We start from the raw sequence: 14,186 nt of genomic DNA on the forward strand, positions 1-14,186 counted from the left end.
TTTCCATCACTTCAGTACAGGTATGCAATTTATTCCGCCAGTAAACACTATTATAATGTAAAATTTATAATACAATATCTTTCAATGCCAGTCAGAGTGATGGTTTGAAGGAATTCGAATGTCTCTGTTATGTATCAGAGCAAACAAACCCTACATTAACAACAAAGTTGCTTACTTGGCAAAATGGTGCAGCTGCCTTGCTGTGCTTGCTGGTATGCATATATTAACAGCAACACTGCTTACTCTATTGTCATGGCCCCAGATTCCCTCAGTCTTTCTGTACAACCCTCACAGTATTATAGGTACCAAAGGAAATGGGCATCGTGATGTCATGTATTAAGCATTTGGAGCATTAGGTTTAGCATATAATATCCCCGCAGCTCAAACCCAAGGTCAGCACAGCTAATGATCCTCGATGTCGTTAGCCACATAACATTACTCCTGCACGTTTAAGTTGACCATACAAATAAATACTTTCTGTTGTGTGTATGTGTGGGGGTAGTGTTCTTTCTTTCAAGAGCTTTTAGATGATATTGCAAATAATTTCTAATAATTTAAAAGCCTTTTAAAGAACAGGCTCTTCTTCCAATAATTGACAGGCAAGACAATACCAGAGGGGGAGGCGAGGTGAGGAGGGGCGGAGGTGTAGATTGCTCTATATAAAAGCCTCTAAATTAGGTTGTCAAAATTATAGCAACATTTTTTTTTGCTCAAAAGCCTTGAAAGATCACAATTCTCTAGTCCCACACTCCTGGCTTTTGTTTGTTTTGTGCAACCAACCTAAAACTTCATGTCATGATAACTCTTGTAAATGGCAGCACCTGTTGAATTAAAAATCAGCCTAGGACCAGGAATCCAAACACATGACTGAAAACATTTTTACACAGAACTAGAGGAATAAAAAATTTTGGCTGCTGCTGACAGTACCTGTGATGCGTTTGTTGGATCTGTGGTTTTGTCTTGTTTACTTCCCATTCATTGCCAGATTTTCTTGTGAAAAGTAAGCTGTCTGGAGATTGCACTGTATGCTGATTAATGATTAGACAGTTCTGACAGTGGGGAAGACACTGACCATGAGCTCTTCAGGGGGAAATGGTTTCCACTGAGACAAAAATTTAGAAACTTACCAAGTATGTATATATGTATTCTTTCTTTCTTTCTTTCTTTCTTTCTTTCTTTCTTTCTTTCTTTCTTTCTTTCTTTCTTTCTTTCTTTCTTTCTTTCTTTCTTTCTTTCTTTCTTTCTTTCTTTCTTTCTTTCTTTCTTTCCTTCTTTCCTTCTTTCCTTCTTTCCTTCTTTCCTTCTTTCCTTCTTTCCTTCTTTCCTTCTTTCCTTCTTTCCTTCTTTCTTTCCTTCTTTCCTTCTTTCCTTCTTTCCTTCTTTCTTTCCTTCTTTCCTTCTTTCCTTCTTTCTTTCTTTCCTTCTTTCCTTCTTTCTTTCTTTCTTTCCTTCTTTCTTTCCTTCTTTCCTTCTTTCCTTCTTTCCTTCTTTCCTTCCTTCTTTCCTTCCTTCTTTCCTTCCTTCTTTCCTTCCTTCTTTCCTTCCTTCTTTCTTTCCTTCCTTCTTTCTTTCCTTCCTTCTTTCTTTCCTTCCTTCTTTCCTTCCTTCTTTCCTTCTTTCCTTCCTTCTTTCCTTCTTTCTTTCCTTTTTTCTTCCCTTCCCTTCCCTTCCCTTCCCTTCCCTTCCCTTCCCTTCCCTTCCCTTCCCTTCCCTTCCCTTCCATTTCCTGTTGTCTTGTTAGATGGTTTTGTTCTTGGAGAACAGAAAATCTGTCAAGGGTCCATTCAGGAGCAAAATCACACTGTCTCTCAGGCATTAATTGTTGCAGTAAAGCTGAGAAAAGAACGATGTGGTACCTGTGGTCATTTCACAGTAAAGTAATTTGCCTTAAAAGTAAGAAGCTGGAAAATTTATTTAGTCTGCTGCTTGAAACATCTTTGTTTACTTTTTTTTTCAGGATATTTATTCTCCCAGCATGTGAAGCTGCAATTCATTTCTTGCTGTAGTCACCATGTCCCATAAGTCTGTACCCATGTCCCATAAGTCTGTACAACTCAAGCATTTCAGAATTGAAGATGCATTTTGAACACAACATGAAATATAACCAGAGCTTCTGCTTGCTGTCCCATGTGCTACATCATTTATTGTCACTTTCCCTTCATAAAATGGCTGTTAGGCAATAAAGCTTCTACAAAATCTGTCTGTCTGCCCAGCCATCTGTCCATCTTCCACATCTCAAACACAGAGCAAAGATCAGTAGCTTGTACACTTTTCATCTATGGTTCATACAGAGTGTCTTATTAAAGCGGGAGAACACGCAGCCCTTCAAAAAGGGCTGAGAAGACAAGCAAATCCCTTCCACAAACAAGAGGGAGAGCGTGAGATGCTGTTTCAGCTTTTGATGTTCAACTCTGCAACAGGCATTGTGTCCTGTAGAGCTTTATGGCACCTGTCTGCTGGAAAGCCTGATTAAAAAGGAAGGGTAAATGTATGCTGTTGCCATATGGTGACATTTCAATAAAACAAGAATATTTTTATTATTTTTAAGAAACCTTTCTAAGAGTAAACTGTGTGCTTTTAAGAAACATACTTTGCATGATCTGAATGACTTGAAAGTCTTGATATTGTTGACAGGTAGGTGAATAGAGTGCAGTCACTCCTAGCTGCAAGATGAGGAAGAATTTGGTCTGGGAACCTGCTGAAGAAAGGGACTGATTGGCACTCTTTGGAGCAATAGGAACACCTCTCCCTCCTGTCTGTGTCTGGGCTAAGCAAGCTAAATGTTGGAACACAGTCCAGCAAGTATGTCCAGGCAGGTGGCAGGTATAGATTTTATTCCTACCATGATGGTCATGCTCTCAGTCTGACCCCAGCTGCTGTGATAGAATTTGGCTTGGTACTGCCAGTTGGTTGGGATCTTGGGTGGATGAAATCCCCTTGTTATGCCTCAGCTTCCCCGTTGGTGAGCTGGAGATGGTGGTGGTGAATATATAATGTGTAAAGTACTCTGAGATCTTTAGAAACAAGCTCTGATTTCCTTTTATGCTTCTAAATCCAGGAGAGAAATTGTATTACAAATTAAAAAGGAGATAATTTTAGAACTGAAACTGGAAGCAGAGGTTTCATCTTCCCACAAGTCAAAATCAGAAACCAGACTCTGTTCTTTATCCTTTCTCTAGGTTTTATTACCAACTAGTAGCAATAAAAGACCCTCACTTTAGTCCAGTGGGATTTATGTCAGCATCCAAGTCAGCAGACCACCAAGTTAGTGTGGTTCTGCCATTGACAGAGAAGGGGTCAGGGTACACAGTGGCTGTGCTTGTAACAGTCACCTGAAGTGTTAAGATGGTGTGGCTTCCCTTGATCGCAGTGGCTGTTCTTAGTCTTTCTACCTGTCCCTGAAGTGTCCTCCAGCCTTCTCCACCAGTAACCAGGTCTGTGCTGGAGAGTCAGACACACCGATATAACAGAATGATATTATTAATTATATTGCTAAAGAATATTTGAATTATCAAAATTTCTATCCTCTCTTATTTTTCTGAGCTGCATGCTATATATGTGACATTTTGCATAAGAGAGCTTTTTAATGTTTCATGGGAATTAAGGGAAAAAGAAAGAAGAATTAGAATTGCTGGGATATTCTGCAGGAAAATAATATTACGTGAATGCTGAGATGTGTGGTCTCTGAGGTGAACAGTCACCTGGGAGAGATTAATATCCTTTGGCAAGGTTACAGTTAGGAGGAAGTAGCATCCCCAAAACTAGGAGTGAATTAGCTTGGAAACATAAATTAGGGAATGTATTTCTCCCTGCCCCAATACACCTGTCTGCACAGGTGCACACATACAGACACACACGTGCACACACACACACACACACACGCTAAATGCACCTTTCCTGGGACTACAAAGAGTGCTTTTTATCTACACTTTTTGAGCATTGTGCTCTGTGCGTGGACATACTGTGTATAGCCCTTCATCTGTAATGGTAAATAAATCCCACCCTTTTTGTCAAAGCTGTAGATGTTTTTCAAGCTTCTTTTAACAATGATCCTAATTACCTAAAGGTAACTTTCATCAATGATCCTAATCTAATTCTTATGGGCTGATTTTTGACAGGTCTGCTAATGTCAAATCCAGCAGTCTTTAAGGGCAGGCAATAAGCTGTGCTTCATCTTTGCTACTGTCCCATCTACCTGCTCTATTTTATGCCCCTGATGAAAGGGGTACTGCAAAGATTAATGGGATTTATTTATGCATATTTTTAATATATATTTAAATGTACACAGTGTTTCAAAGCTAAATGATGCTATGACAGGTGAAACTAGTGCCTGGCATGTAACTGAGAAACCAGCCTTGAATAGTATTGAATTTCTGGCCAGTCCTGAGAGTTCCTTTTTCAGGAACTGATGTTAATGTTCCTGACACATTGGATGCAGATGTCATTTGTTTTCCTCATAGTCTTGCCCCTAATCTAGCACTGCCTGGAGGCTGTCACCCATGTAAACTAGGGCAACCTAGTGGTTTTTTCCCCCCAGGTGTCTTCATCCTATGTTCCCTTGAAGCCAAAGTAGTCCTTGGTTGCCCCTTTGTAACAGAACACACTGTGACCGATCCGAGAATCAGACCTGGAACATTTAAGCCTGTTTTTGTCTACTCAAGTGTCAAGATAACAAAACATGGTCTTTCTAAAATACGTATGTTCATCTATCTCAAGGATTGCTGTTACCTGTAAAAAAAGAGTTTGCCATCAATCTGTGAGGAATGGTAACTTTCAATCCATCACGTGGTTCACCCCTCCTAACGAAGTGCCATGGGTATCTGCAAATAAAGGATTACAATCAAGAAAGCCCTTCTTTTGTAATGAGAATGCTTCTAACGTGATGCTATAATCATATGTGCAGGGTTACCAAATAATTTGCCTTTGCAGTAACTCTTATGACAGTGTGTACCAAAGGAGTAATAATTTGTGTCTGCTATGCATTGTAAGCTGTTGTCAAACAGATAACCTATCTACATGTTCAGAACCAGCATCTCCTACTGTTCCACTCTATGGACAATGGGGTTTTAATCACTGAGGCACTTATAGTAGAATACAGGTTCAGACTGTGCATGGAGTTGCTCTAGTACTGGTAGAAAGGCAGTAACTGCTCTCTGAATAGCACTTACACTATATTAGCTACTGGAGGCAAGTGGTTTCTTTTTTCTTTTTCTTTTGCAAGAACATCACTTTTCTGTGCCGTAAATCCTGTTCATGATTTATACTTTGGTGCTTCATTCCATTTTTTGTTTTCAATGTATTTCTTAAATAAACCAATTGTAAGTTATTTTCTTGTCACTGGAGATGGAGAAATGTGAGTTAACTCTCACCCATTAGCTCTGAAATAAATAAGGTCTTCCATCAGAAATAATAAAGTGAGTCAAACTCAATGCCACATTAAATCACTTGAAAGCTTTTGAAACGATTAACCAGCACAGAGAGCTGTTTCTTTAGTAAGAATCACCCGCTGGTCAAGATGAGAAGAGGACTTCTACATTTCTCTTCTTTAGATTATGAATTTACGAACAAGATAAATCCAAAGAAATACTACATACTGGAATAAATTTATAAATACCTTGAGGCTCCACTGTAAGAAGTCACTGTTTGTTGCCCAATAAAAGGCTTTTGTTACAACTCTCTTTCTGCTGTTTACCAAGTAGGAGGTAAGCAGAGGATCCCAATAGTTAGTAAAACCTGTTGCCTGGATTACACCCCCTTCGCCCATTGCCTGGCTGGCAGCTCTTTTGAACTCTTGGCAAGAGCTGGAGCACAAGCTTGTCTCGGAGGTAGATACAGCTTTCTGGAACCAGATGTCTTTCCAACAGTATCATCAGGACAGCAAGTCTCACATGTAAAAGCCATGGAAAGCTGGACTGGAGCAACCATATCTGCCAGCCCCTCCTTCATCTTCATTGATAGTGGAGAGAATTCAGCCTTGGATTAGAGGTTCAACTCTTCAGTTCCCCCGAACCAGGGGGAGAGATTTACATTACATTAACACCAGGTATGACTGATAAGGCAAAGTGTATCTTGAGAAAGTATGCCTGGTAGCTCAGGGCATGAGACTCATGCAGCCCATCTCCCAGAAAGGCCAGTTCACTTCCTCAGCTGTTGCATGTATTACATACCTAGATTCGGATTTCATATGGAGGGCAATTGACTCTTCCCACCTGTATTTGGCTTTCATTGTTAATGTGATGGCCTTTTTTATCCGTGGGATTGATACCCACTCACTCAAGATATGGCTGTGCTCCTTGTGTCTGTGAAATGCCTACCAAAATCTTAATTTGGCCAAGAGCTTCACAAGATGCACAAGGTGTACTTTCAGTTGAAGAGTCTCCAGGAGTGGCTAAGAGATGGAAGATGTGGATCCATCCCTCTCTGCTCCCCTGTTTTCCCCACACGGTGGGTTGACTTGGGACTGCCTTGGCACCAGCACAACCTTGTGGCAGGACTCTGGCATGGGAGCTGCACTGGAACTGCTCATGAAGCCCATTTTGTTCAACAGCCCACATTTAGCCCCTTCTAACCTATATCTGCAAATCCAGTGTGGTTCCGTAATCTTACTTGCTATCACTGAGTCATGGTAGACTGATATCCATACCACTGTGGTCAGCAGAACACATGGACATCTAAGCTGTACCTTGATTTCTTTAAGCATTTTCAAAATTTTAAGAAATGAATGCTTTTAATTAACTTAGATACTGTTGAAAACATTACCCTTTGGAAATAACTTGTGGGTGTCAGTTGCACCTGGATAAATATTCTTCAACTACATTACTGAGTGAATATTGCTGTGATTCATTTAATGTTTTAGGCAATTTTTTACTTTGCAGTTTTCAACCAGCTCTGTGGCTGGTAAAATTAGGTTTAATGGATAAATTAACTGCTGGATGATAACCATATTCATTAAGGGTCAGATTCTTTGGCCATTGTTCGTATCAAGTAGGACATCTACTATGTGAGCCACCAGGTTCCACAGTTTTAGCTGTGCATTGGAGCCTCGTCCAGTCTAGTGGCATCTAGTCTGGGGCCCATGAACTTTCCTAGTGCTCACTTATTATCTCTGTCTGTGTTTGCTGGGTATGTCCTGACTGCATTTTAAAACGAGGGGTGGCCTCTTCCATTCCCTCATAGTCCAGGATAAGAGAAATTGAACAGTATATAAGCCATAGAGACTAATGTTTCCAGAACAACTTTCTGACATAGTCAGTATTTACATTTTGGAGGTGAAGGACTTCCAAATATTGAACATTATGAATCAAATTTTCACCTCTTACTAAAAAAATTTTCCGAAGTGGAATATGTTCATTTCCCCCCTTTTTTTCCTGTGGTACAGAATTTCAGAGTTTCATTAAATTAATTCAAGAATTTTTGAAAAAAATATTATCCTAAATAGCAATTAATTTCTAAGTTGTTTTTTTTTTAAACATTTTAGACACTAAATTTCTTGATTCTAAGTAAAGATTTCATGTTTATATCTCTGTTTTCTTTATGACAGTTTTATAAAGCATTTTGTTTTTACACATTGATTGTTTGTTTTTTCGGGTAGTTTTTATGATACAGTTCCATCTCAGATGATCAACATTGTAATTATCACCTAAGGTTTAGCCTCAGCAATGGCACCAATATAGAACATTACATTCCAAACGCTCACTTTAAATTATAACCATTTTGACAGCTGTGCTGCTTAGCATTATCTGAGGAAAGCAAACATATAGGGTATTCAAGTGTGAGCATTGATGTTTTTCAGCCCAGTCACTTAGAAACTAAGCTTTTTTTTCAAGCATGGTTTGCTGCATATTCTATATTGTATCCCTTTGCTCAGTTACATAGCACAGGCTGGTTTCCTATAAATGTAACGTATGAAGGGGTACTGCCTACTGCTCTCAGGTACTGTGGCAATTCCGGGTTCACTTTGTGTAATGGCGATGACACCTCAGTAGTGCCTTTGACTTCTGAAGACAGCAAATGAAAGGAAATAGCACTTTTCATAAGTCATATGGTCATCATGTTATTGTGCTAGCTGAGACCAAGCTGATGATGCTTCTGGATACACTGGGGTTCATTGTGCCTTCCTGGTCAAAAAAAAAGCAGCACCTCAGAGGTGTGTAGCATAAGCACCGAGGGATTTCTAACTCTCTAGGTGAAGCTGCTGATATACCAAAGCAGGTAATATTATTAGCTGTGTGGTTATCTTTGACAGGTGTCTCATACATATGAGCTGATCAAATCTAGTCCAGCTTATTGGCTAGGAATTGTTTTGCCTCTCAAGTAGGTTACAAGAGTGAAGCCAATAATTTCAGAGATTTCTCTGCCCAATTTGCTCCTTTGAGGCTACTCAGGTGGCTGAGAGAAAAAGTATGTGCCCTCAGCTGTGCCTTTTAGCAGGCGGCTGACAAAGGGCCTTCTTTTCCAAATGTGCTTCTCAAGAAGTGACCCATAATCTTGGCTTTAGGAAGCAGTGAGCGTGTGCTGCCAGGCTTCTTTTAAGTGGTACATGACTGGTTTTTAAAGTTGCTGCTGGCTGGGACACTTGGAGGCTTTTAAACAGACTCATATTTAGCTACCACGGTGTCTCACCATCTCTGGAGGCTCATCATTTACCATCTGTTTTTGGGGGATGAAAACTGCTTTCAGTTCCTTATTTCATTGTCTGCTAAAATCAAGGGAATTGGTAGAGTGCTATAAAATTGGAAATTTGGACTTTATCTTCCATTTCCAAAGAGGGCGATTTCTATTTTCTTTTGCCAGGGAAGGCAATGTTTGCAGCTGACTAATGGGAAAGACCAGTTCTACTCAAAGATGTTGTGAGGAGGCACTAATGTATGGAGTGACCAGTTTAAGGAAAAGGTTGAAGGATGAAAAACAAGACATTTGTGCCAACAGAAACTGTCTCAATTGCTTTATGTGCCCTAAGGTGTTCTGCATAAACTTAAAGATGCGGGGAGAGAGGGTTTCTGCTTTCTTAACTGGAGGGCAGGGTATAACAACACTTGCTAAACTTCAGGGACATGTAGTAATAAAGCCTTAATTTTCCTTGTTTCTGAAACAATTGATCCGGCCTTGTGCATCCATCCTGGTCAATGGAAAGACATGATTTTCAGAGGTTGAATTATCCTTTGCACTATGCACCACTATTATTTTCCACGGGGGCCTTTTCACTGTAGAAAATTCAGTGTGTTTGCCTCTTTGTATCACTACAGTTGGTGAAATATATGCCTGGACTGGTGAGCTCTGAGCAGGATTCTTTGCTGTTTATATTGCTTTTCATGCCTTTTGCCTCTACTGACTTCAGTAGTGCACAGATTCATAGGCTTTACTTAAATGGACAAATTCTGCTTTTGAACACATGCTTGTGTTTTGGTAAAGGCCGTGGTATTACTTTGGATGAAGATGAGTGTCACTGAGAACAAGACATGGTCCAGGAAGCTGTATCTCTGACATTACAGTGTGAAGAATACAGTAGTAACTCAGTTTTATGGCTGTTGATATCAAATCATTGCTGCTTGGTCCGTTTTGCCACTGTTCATCCCTAGATGGAGGCCTGAGGTGAGATGAATCAGGAGGGCTGGTGAGCACCCTTGCTGGAGCTGACCGTTGTCTAAAAAAATGTTTATGGGAAACAAATGGATGCCTTTACATGCTGGTGGCCTTAACTTGCTCTTTATAAAACACAGGTTGGCTGATGCGTAATTGTATGCCGAGAAATCTGTTTGCTCAAATCTTAAAGGAATTAGTTATATTTTAATTTGTTACTTTTAATATAGTTACCTTCTAAAGGCAACAAAAGATTTTTTTTTTTCAAATGGAGTACCTGAATGATGAAAAAAAAAAAAAGAATTAATTTCTTACAGCAGTGCCTGTCTATCTAATGGAAACCTCCAGAACAAATGGGCTTCTGTTTCTTGCTGCAAGCTGTTGCTATCATGTAGAGGAGCTATTGCTCTATGAGAAATCATGCCTAAGCCTATTATTCCAAGGAGCCAATTTTGTTCTAAAGAAGTGATTTGTTATTTTAAAGCCTTGGCAAACAAACACATTAAAAAAGGGTTCATTTGGAGAGATGGTAATAATTCTGCGTAGGTAGCTATGATGGTAGTTTACTTCATTTTGTTTTAGAGAAGGGGACAGAATTTGGTGTGAGCAACAAATCTATACAAAGTCATTTGTCAAGCTCAGCTAACATCAGTGTGACGTCCTTGAAGGCAGACTGCCTCACCTCTTACACACTCTGATATGGAGGGAGAGGCTGCTGTTTTAAATCTAAAACATCGAGAAAGACAATGTGCAAACAGCTGGCACTAGCTTTTAGTGAAATTTCAGGAATGTGCTAAGACAGGAATAGAGCATATACAAATTATTTTGACTTTGTCGCACAAAGGTAGGTTTCCCTGTATTGATGTGCTACAAGATTTTACAGCTTTTTCATCCTCTTATTGAAAATCTTGGGCACTGTAAGGTACATGGTCAATAGATGGCAGCAAGTCATTTAACCTATTACCTCTTTTGGACAATGCTCTGTACACAGTCAGTGCTCCCCTCCCCTTTTAAGAATATACCTCCTCCTTCTTTGCAATTTTAAAGGCTGGAATGAGATATATAAACCAATAACAAATTATTCATCTGTTTCATCAAACAAATATACTGTTGCAGATACCTAGTGTGTCTGTTTTGGAAAAAATAACATCATAGTTTAACCTCCATGTTTCTTCAGCCCAACAGATATAAACCCTTTTCACTGGGATCCAGAGTTATAAGAATTAGTGATTTCTCAATGAAATGTTTTATCAAGGCACTGCAGAGGAGCTGGTGCTAGAGGGGAACTCCTCCTATAGCGTGCACAGTTCCCCCATAACGACCTTACATCTCTCTGTGATAGGGAGTGAAACTGGCAGGAGAAGAAAGCTGTTAAGATTAATTACTGAATGAAGAAAAGAGCAATAGTTCTTTTAAGTACAGGGGCTGACAATAAAGTTACTCACAGAAATATTCCTTCCAGGAACTTTACTACAAGCTCATTCTGCTACCCAAACTGAACGCGCTTCCCAAAAGGAGTTTTGATCTATTAGTTCAGTGTAGGAGCTTCAACACCAGGGCTTTCTGTGGTCTTACTCCTGGCTCTGACACCAATCTCTTGTGCAGCCTTGAAAATGGATGGGAATATCTCTTGATGAAATCTGTAGGAATGGATAAAGCAAACCAGTACATGATCCACTACTGAGTCTTCTCTGTAATCTTTACTTCTCCCTGATTTTCCCATACGACTGTCTTAGAGCAAGAAATTCCTGTGAAGGAAGAGGAGGGAAAGGCATAAGGGGGTTGTTATTAATCTCTTGTGAAGCTAATTGTGATTACAGTGGAAGAGAATTATTTTCTCGGTGATACTGAGACATCAAGCAACTTGGGAATCATTGCCAAACCTTGAAATGTGCTAGGACTACATCTTTGCTGAGTGATTAGTGTTGTTCTGCTTTGAGTCAATTGATGCTTGATAATTATACTGGCAGTATTGACACCTTTGAATGCTCTTATAGAAAGTTAAGATTCATTTGAGAAAGGATAGATAATATTATAACATTCTACAATGAAAGATGTGATGATAAAACCTCGAGTTTCACAGTTTATTTAGTGAAAGTGCATTTATTTAAGAGAAGTCTGGGAACTAAGAATGTTTTACATCCTCATTTTATTATATGTATGTATCTTGCTTTATAGCTATTCTAGGGCTTCAATACTTTAAAAATTTATAAAGCCGAGTGATATAAAGAGCATTTGAAAACAGAATAATTTTTTCTTACATACCTCGAGTAACAGCATTTACACTGAAGATCTCAAGGCATATCTTCAAACGTTAATTAACATAGGTCCCTTGTGAGGAGAATAATCATTAATACGCTTATATTATTGGTAAGTAAACTAGGCACAGAGCATGCCTATAACAGTGCTGGGAATACAATAATAACTCATGCTTCACCAACGTGGTAGACTAGGATGGTTTGGTAGATGAGCCAACAGCAGTGGGTATTGTCTACCTTGATTTCAGTAATGCTTCCAGTACTGTCTCCAGTAAGATCCTCATAGAGAAGCTGATGAAGTATGGGCTGGATGAGCAGGCAGTGAGGTGGATTATAAACTGGCTGAATGGGTGGGCCCAGAGGGTGATGATCAGTGGCATGAAGTTGGAGGGCAGTAACCAGCAGTGTACCCCAGGGGTTCATACTGGGTCCAGTTCTATTTAACATCTGTGTTAAGGATCTGGATGGCGGGGCAGAGTGGGCCCGCAGGAAGTCTGAAGATGGCACAAAACTTGGGGGGACTGGCTGATAGGTGCTGCCATCCAGAGGGACCTCAACAGGCTAGAGAAATGGGCTGACAGGAACCTCATGAAGTTCAGCAAAGAGAAGTGCAAAGTCTTGCACCTGGCGAAGAACAAACCCAGGCACCAGTATGTGCTGGGGGCTGCTCAGCTGGAAAGCAGAAAAGGCACTTTGGGGGTCCTGGTGGACACCAAATTGAACATGAGCCACCGATGTGCCTTTGCTGCAAGGAAGGCTAATGGTATCCTTGACTGCGTTAGGCAAAGTATTGCCAGCAGGTTGAGGTAGGTGATCTTTCGCTTCTATCAGCACTGGTAAGGCCACAACTGGAGTACTGTGTCTAGTTCTGGGCTCCTCAGTACAAGAGAGACATGGACATACTGGAGGGAGTCTAATGAAGTGTCATGAAGATGATTAAGGAACTAGAGCATCTCTTCTATGAGGAAAGGCTGAGAGAGCTGGGCTTGTTCAGCCTTGAACAGTCTTCTTCCTAGAGAAGAGAATTCTTGGGGGGATCTCATCAACGTACATAAATACCTGAAGGGAGGGTGCAAAGAGAACGGAGCCAGGCTCTTGTGAGTGGTGCCCAGTAACAGGACCAGAGGCAATAGATACAAACTGATACACAGGAGGCTCCATCTGAACATCAGGAAACACTTTTTTTTTACTGTGAGGGTGAGCACTGGCACTGGTTGCCCAGGGAGGCTGTGGAGTCTCCATTGTTGGCGATATTTAAAACCCGTCTGGACATGGTCCTGGGCAAGTGGCTCTGGGTGGACCTGCTTGAGCAGGGGGTTGGACCAGATGATGTCCAGAGGTCCCTCCCAACCTTAACCATTCTGTGATTCTAACTAGGATTCCTTACTCAGTCTTCCAATTTCTAACATCATATACCCTATAAGATCCGTATGAACCTAGATATATTTTTTTCTGTGCTGTTACAATGTTTCTTACTCTTTTCATGGTCTGAAGTCATATATATTTTTAGAATAAGTTCTATTTTTTCCCCCTCTCAATTTTATACTGTTTCTTTTTTGCACTTCCTGCTTCTGTATTGGTCTTCCTCCGTTCCTCCCTTCTCCCTCCATTTGGATGGATCCATTTTCCCTACCTTGATATTTTCAGGCTGTTGAAGGTGTCCATCCTGCCTTCCTTCTTCACCCCTCTCTGGCATGTAAGTCCAAATTCCACACCTACCATCACAACTGTATTCTTCCTTTTCTTCCTTCAACAGCAGAGATTATATGTCCAACCTGTCTCTCCTTCTATCTCACTCTACTTTCCTCATCCCTGCTATTAAATCTCCTTGATGTTTTTCCTAAGCTTTTGCTCATCTCTCCTTCTGCCCCTTATGTGTAACAGCGGAGTATCTTCTAAACCAAATCACTCAGCCCAGCTCTGTCAACGAACAATATTTCAGAATTAATAATGAAAAAAAAAAAATAGAGGCATATATTCCCATAGTAGCATAGGCAAGGTAGGAAGGTAGCATAGGAAGGGTAGTGCAATTATGATTATGTTGAAAAATAAAGCTTCTCTGTGGCAATGTCAGCATGTCTGGTAGATTCAATCTCTCTCATATCATGCTGGCAACTTCCTCTCTGTGTGCTATGGAGTGCCTCTGGCTTCTGCTGTCAGCCGGGGAGAAGGAGAAAGGCTTAACATGGCTCTTCTTTGCCAGCTGGAGTTCAAATGCCCCCTTCACTCATCCCTTAGGGCATCTTCTTTGTTGTGATAGCTGTCATGGCATTGAAGGGATTGATCTATTTTATTGTGTCTTTGATATTTGAAGCCCATTCCCATCTACAGGCTACTTCTCCCTGTTTG

Source organism: Phalacrocorax aristotelis, chromosome 1, assembly GCF_949628215.1.
Source record: "Phalacrocorax aristotelis chromosome 1, bGulAri2.1, whole genome shotgun sequence".
Lineage (NCBI taxonomy): Eukaryota > Metazoa > Chordata > Aves > Suliformes > Phalacrocoracidae > Phalacrocorax > Phalacrocorax aristotelis.